The sequence below is a fragment of the Pelmatolapia mariae genome, linkage group LG15 (assembly GCF_036321145.2).
Source record: "Pelmatolapia mariae isolate MD_Pm_ZW linkage group LG15, Pm_UMD_F_2, whole genome shotgun sequence".
In the NCBI taxonomy this organism is placed as follows: domain Eukaryota; kingdom Metazoa; phylum Chordata; class Actinopteri; order Cichliformes; family Cichlidae; genus Pelmatolapia; species Pelmatolapia mariae.
Window position 1 is genome coordinate 20,468,443 of NC_086240.1, and position 6,366 is coordinate 20,474,808.

At 37.4% G+C, this 6,366-nt stretch overlaps 1 long non-coding RNA gene across 1 annotated transcript; it reads left to right on the forward strand.

Annotated features, from left to right (window-relative positions):
- Positions 1-3,432: 3,432 nt before the first annotated feature.
- On the forward strand, positions 3,433-5,545 carry LOC134643839 (uncharacterized). The gene is made up of 4 exons (XR_010573950.1): positions 3,433-3,498; positions 4,027-4,153; positions 4,294-4,434; positions 4,757-5,545. It is a non-coding gene; the product is annotated as an uncharacterized LOC134643839 (long non-coding RNA).
- Positions 5,546-6,366: the final 821 nt, after the last annotated feature.

A 6,366-nucleotide genomic window follows, 5' to 3' on the forward strand; every position in this document is an offset into this window, starting at 1 on the left:
TGTTCAGGAGAAGATGTACTTCTGCAAGACACCACAAGGTGGTAGGATTATATTTACAATGCATGAAGGATGCTGCAGCCTGCAGCTTTTGTATGTGTGTTTGACCATTGACGTTTTCTTTATTCCTTGCTGTATTTGATCATAATATCATAGGTCTGACATAAATCTGCAGGCTCTCTTTCCAAGAAGAAATACAGAGAAACATAATGTATGCATATAGATACTAATGGGCAATCGTTTTCTGACCATTAGTATGTTGAATGTAAAGTGGTTTTGATTGTCTGTCTAAAATTTAAGATCAACTCTGATATATTATGAAATCCTGTTTATATATTATACCAATTTCCAGACACCAAAAAATAACTAAAGATATAGATAATAGTCATCCCCCAATTTACAGTTCAAGATCTCCTGCATGCCATTGTGGGTTGGGAAGATATTAACACTCAAGACAGAGTGAGGAAATTAAACATGCACTAATTGCAGTGAGTTAAAGCTATAGAATTAGGCTGAAAAAAATATTTTCTTTGGAGGATTGATAGAGTGAGTCTGGATGTATAGAGTATACGTTGAGTTTAAGTTTTGTGTGATGCACACCTTTTTGGTAGTAAGAGCCAAGTACTCAGTTAACATGATGCATGTGAAATAGTACAACACAAAACAATATGCTTGATTATTCTCCCCACATGTTATGCTGTAGACTACATTAGCTGTAAACTCATGCAATTAAAATTTTTTCGTTTTAATAATGTCAGTGTAATTATTGCAGTATGAATATTACAGTATAAAACAAACAAAATGTCTAGGACTCCTGTACATGTTACACCATAACAAAACGTAAAACAACTATTAACACTAATATGGACTATGGACATCAAATAGGCAATGATCTATCAATAAATTCAATCAATTTATTTATAAGGACATTTAAAAACAACACAGGTTGACCAAAGTGCTGACTAACTTACCAAGTAACAAGACCATTCAGTACTGTCTGAAAATCTAACAAACTGAGGCTACATGAGAACTGGCTTCACCTGAGCTGAGTGTTCGCAGAACAGTGAGGGCATACAGCTAGAGAGCAAACCTCACTTGCACTTCTCAAAGCTAAGCTGTCACATAGCAGGGTACTAATGGGAGTTTTAACAGAGTTTAGGATTTTCATGGGTGTTAGTTAAACAGCTAAATCTGTGTGTCCAGTGATGTTACATTATGATTGCAATTTGTAATTTTTAATCTAATATTTAGTCGTTCCATATTTCATGCACACTCATTTCCCCTAAGAAATACTAAAAAACCTCAGATGGTAAAAGGAAACTTCAGTCCATCTGTGTTCCTCAACAATGGGAATTATGACAGCAAGACACATCAAAGGCCTCAAATGAAACCGAGAAGGTTATTAAGGGTGAAAATTATTCAGTTTTTTTGTCTGGAGCAAACTATAATTAACTACCAGTGCACATGACCTACCATCAGCGCTGCGCCTGAGTAAACTGTCTGTTGGGAGAAGTTGTGTGGCGCTAATATGGGGCATAGCAAGCTAAAGAGGCACTTGGAAATCAAACAAATCCTTTGGAGAGAATCTTGACCTACTTTAAAAAAGTCTGAACCAGAGGCAGCAGGACCATATGTTAGATTGTGTGAAAGTGTTTGATAAGGTGACACCTGACTGATAATATATCAATGGCATAAAGGCTGTTGTTTGTTGATATAAATACAAGTGTGCCTTTAAATTTTGGCCATACACGATTGTGCAAAGATTTTCTTATTAAGAAGCCAGACATTCTTGTAATTTAAAAACAGATATTTTCAGCAGTTCTCCAGGATTTCTGAAAGTCTTTCAAAGTTTTCTTTGGACATTGGCTGCTTTTGTACCTCATTGTTTTTTGTTTTTTGTTTGTTAAGCCGCTGAACTCTGACCTATGAATAATTCAGACACCTAAATCAAAGGATGAACAGTGAGTCCATACACAGCAAACACGTTGACAAAGAACCTATTTTTTTAGGCCTGTCACAAAAACACATTTTAATCTGCACAAAATTCTAACGATAACACTGGTTGGTGGGCATAAAAGAGTCTCCTTCATCATTATGTAATTTCCAAAAACTTGGCATGTCTCAGCATGGTGTGCAATCCTTAAAAAATCTTGCAAAAATCTTGCGAAAACTGAGCAAGTGCAGGACAAACGAAGACGTGACAGGTCTATAAAAGTATTTATAGTAGATAATGAGTATCTGAAGGTTATATTCTTAAAACAGCAAACATACGGATATGGATCTGGACCTTGGGTTGAGCCATACGGTCCAAATTGTTTAACACTGTTAAACTGAAGCTCAATGAAATAGTGATACTAGATGCAAAAGCTGGGAGCAGAATAATAAAAAATATCTGGTCAGCTAGAGAGAGAGAGAAAAAAAGTCTTGCACACAATCAGTAATTTACAAAAATCCAATTTTCCACCTTGCTTGTCACTGCATATTGCTTTTGTTTACAGGTCCTGGTTTAGCTGTAACTTGGCGGTATGAAACTAAATGAAATGGTTCAGAGCAAATAAGACAAGCTGTATATACAGTCATTTTATGCCACTATAAAATCTAACCACTGGGGCCCAATTCAGGAGCTGTGTGGCTTAAGAACTGCTGTCTTCAGGCATAAAACCCACATTATTGTCCTCAGTTAGATTTCTTTACTCTCAGCTCACTCTGGCGCTGAAGGGAACTTTGCTGTCTTTTTACCTCGGTCACTCTCTGTATGTCAATTACTCCACTGGGATCTCGTTACCGCCTCAGCCAATCACGCATCCCCCTTAATTAACTCAGGAAATTACATTCCTATATTTACAACCTAATAACTAGACTGGCCTGCTGAAAAGGTCACATCAACTGTTTAGCAATTTTTGCCCTATTACATTGCAGCCCAGGAGGATATGGCTAGGAAAAAAGCCAAATGAACAGAAGGCAGCTTTTTGAAAAGTGCACAACTTTTTTTGGCCTCTGAGTGTCATACTCGGCTGATTTCACCTTGCAGTACAAGAATCCATCGGCCATTCAAAGCTATTTGTCATCATGTTCAGGGGGTTGTTGAATTAATCACTGGAAAATAGGCTTATGTGAAGCCAGTAGGTGATCCAGAGCGTCAAATATCAAGAGAAAATAACATTTTCTCACATTTGAAGGTCTACTGCAGACAAAAATGTCCTCAGCTAATGTGCCAGGAGCAAAACTTCATTGAGCTGTTGTTAAGGGTTGTCTGCATGTTCTCAGTGATGGCAGCTGACTTGCTGAGCTTATTTTCTGCTTTTAAAGGAGACATGTCAAATCCATTTTCATTTTTTTAGAGTAATTATGTGTCACCAGTGTGTCTAGGGGCCCACACAATTTTAAGAAAATCCCCTCATTTCTTTTCATTCTCAGTCAATCAGAGCGTGTGTGAACATTTGCAGCCTGTTGTGACAAACAAATCCACGTGCACGAGCCCTCACCACATCATATTTTAAGGTAAACTCTGTTTTCAAGATTTTTTACCACTCAGCCATAAAAGGTTGATAGGGTATTGTCATTGCCCTGCCAAGCAGGTGGGCGGTGTGGACACCCAAGTTTGTGAACTCGAGAATGAGGTGATGTAAGATTTTCAAATTGATGCCACAGGTGCATCTACTAAAATTCTGGACAAGCTGAATGTCAGTGATCTTAATCACAAGGTCAGGCATCCAGTTTTCTGAAAATCTTGAGAAGATAACTTGAGAACTGGGTAGCGTATATAAACGTAAATAAATATAAAATACAAATATAAAATCCAATCTGTAATGTAATGGAGCCCAAATGTTGCCTCACAAATTGGTAAAGGTTAGTGCCAGACAGAGATGTTGCTATAATATCAAGCATGCATTTGTCACTTTCTTCAGTGTGAAGCCTGAATTTAACTGCATTTAGTACAGTGAATTATTTTGTACTGTAAGACAAAAAGCTCAACATTTACTTTTTCTGCACTTCTCTTAATTTTTCTTCTTATGTTTTATTGATCAGAGGACGATGGGCCTATCAAAGGGGCCGTCATCATGGTCAGTGGAAGAAGTGCTGGAGTGGATTCAGGAACAGTATCCGACTAAGATGACCCTACTCCACAAAGCCGTAATCAAACATGACATAACAGGTACAACACATGCATGGAATTCCTGCTTCAGTGGCAGGAATTTTACAGGCCAAGTCATTATTAGCTTTCCTCGCATTATTTTGAATCTCTTTTTATATACTGGAACAAATCACTGGCAATAATCCTGTTTAAATCTGCAGGCCGTGTGTTGCTGAGACTAAAGGACTATCAGCTGAAACTTCTCGGGGTGGAAGATGAAAAGCAGCAGCAGGAAATCTTGCAGGACCTCCTTCTTCTCAAAGTTCAGGAAGAAATCAGTGAACTTAGTGACATCTGCTCTGGTGAGCCTGCCAAATGACTTCATCTTCAGTTCACGGCTGAACTATTTATGTAATAAAAAAGTCATAAAGTTGCTGTTTGGGCAACTCTATACTGACCCCCCCCCCCCCCCGAAAAATCACTAGGGGAGGTTTTATTGATAAGGGCATATTTGTTAGAATGCAACAATTATGCATAGAAACAATGGTGCAGGTTTCATTTTAATTAAAACTAAGTCATAAATTTAAGTTTGTTTAAAGAAAAAAAAAAGAAGAGTATTACCATTTTAATTCCTGAAAATAGTTCCTAATTTTTGTTTTATTTGCTTTCTTATATACTCTTCAGAGTTTCTTTCTCCATGAATCACAGTGAAAATCTTCAGAAAGCCAAAGAAAAAAACAGAACCATGGCTGACTTTTTGTTATTTTTTTGAATTTCCCAACCATCCATTCATCCACGTGAAGGAGACAGAAAGGTGGAATTGATGGAAATAACAAGAAGTGAATAGAAAGAAGGATCGATGAGGAATGAAGAGAGAAGGAAACCCATTTCCGGTGTGAAATCTGACCTGTGCGGATGGATGAGATTAGTTTCTGTCTGAGTGGCTTTTTCTGATCCTACTGTCCATTAATCTCCATGTTTTTTTTCTGTCTCTGCACTGGGTTTGCCAACCATGGCATTATAAAATATACGAACAAAAGTTTTTATGGACTAAATATGCAGTCGCAGTATGTGTAGAGGTTTAGGATATAGGCCAATCAGCAGATCATTTAAAGCCAAAATGAAATAATCTGCTCACCTATTTTCCCAGGGGATGCATGAGTTTGTTGGTTTAAATTTGTGTTTTTGACTGCAGTTTTTCAGGAAATTTAAGTGGATTTATGAGAGATTTTTTTACTTACCTTCTTCTTACCTTCTAATCCTACACACATTTTCATCACAGTAGTATTGTAATAGGAAGCTTGCTCTCAAAATAGGAACAGATTGTATTTTAATAACAGATACTGCTTATCCTCAGTATTTCCAGGGTGGAAAGGTTAAACATTTCACACGTCTGATCAGAAGAGTTGAGTCAAAGCTGTAACACTTTGTCATGTTGTTTGCTTTTCTCTCTGACTAAAATTGTTTTCACAAACCAGATGTTGGTGTGCTGCTGTTTTCCTTTCAAGTTTCTGCTTTTAACTCATGTGAGAAAAAAACATTGTGTTTTTGAAGTGAACTGTCAGTTTGTCTGGATTTGATTGTGATGATTCAGTTTCATTAAATCTGTTTCAAGCGACTGCCACTTTGAGATTAAGACTGCACAAGTTTCCTATTTCTGACCATCTCTTTGTTGTTTGGTGCACTGAATTTAAAGTGTTTTTGTTAATCATTTCTCTTTTTGGTAAAGACTACTATGGTGTAAACATAGTAAGGAATTTCTGTGTCATATTTCTGTTTTTACAGCTGCAGCCTGCTGTTAATATCCATGTTCCTCCTAAAAATCTTCTTTTTACTGTGTGGAAAATCCCTGTATGACAGATCGCTGTGAAGGACCCAGGACTGTTAAAACTAAAGACTATAATCATAGGTGTGTCACACTTAAACCTTCATGGGTATAACCTGGATATATTATGATTAGCTGGAATCTATTGATCTGTAATTGCAGTCACGCATTAACACATTTGAAAATATTGTCACATTGTTGCAAGCAGGCTCCGCTCTACATATCGCAGCAGTGTGCTTGTACCTCTCACTGCTTGGCAGTTGCGCATTTTCCTTGTGCATCTGAAAGTGCATTGATAGTAATAGGCTACTGCTTGCAGCTAGGCTATAAAGGCTAGGCTATATATAGTTTTTCACATAGAAATGGGGGGGGGGGATGAAGGCAGCCAAGACTTTAAATCAGTCCTGTTTAATATGTTATGATTCCTTCAGCAGCTGTGTGTTTTAACGAAACTATGACCTGATCTATG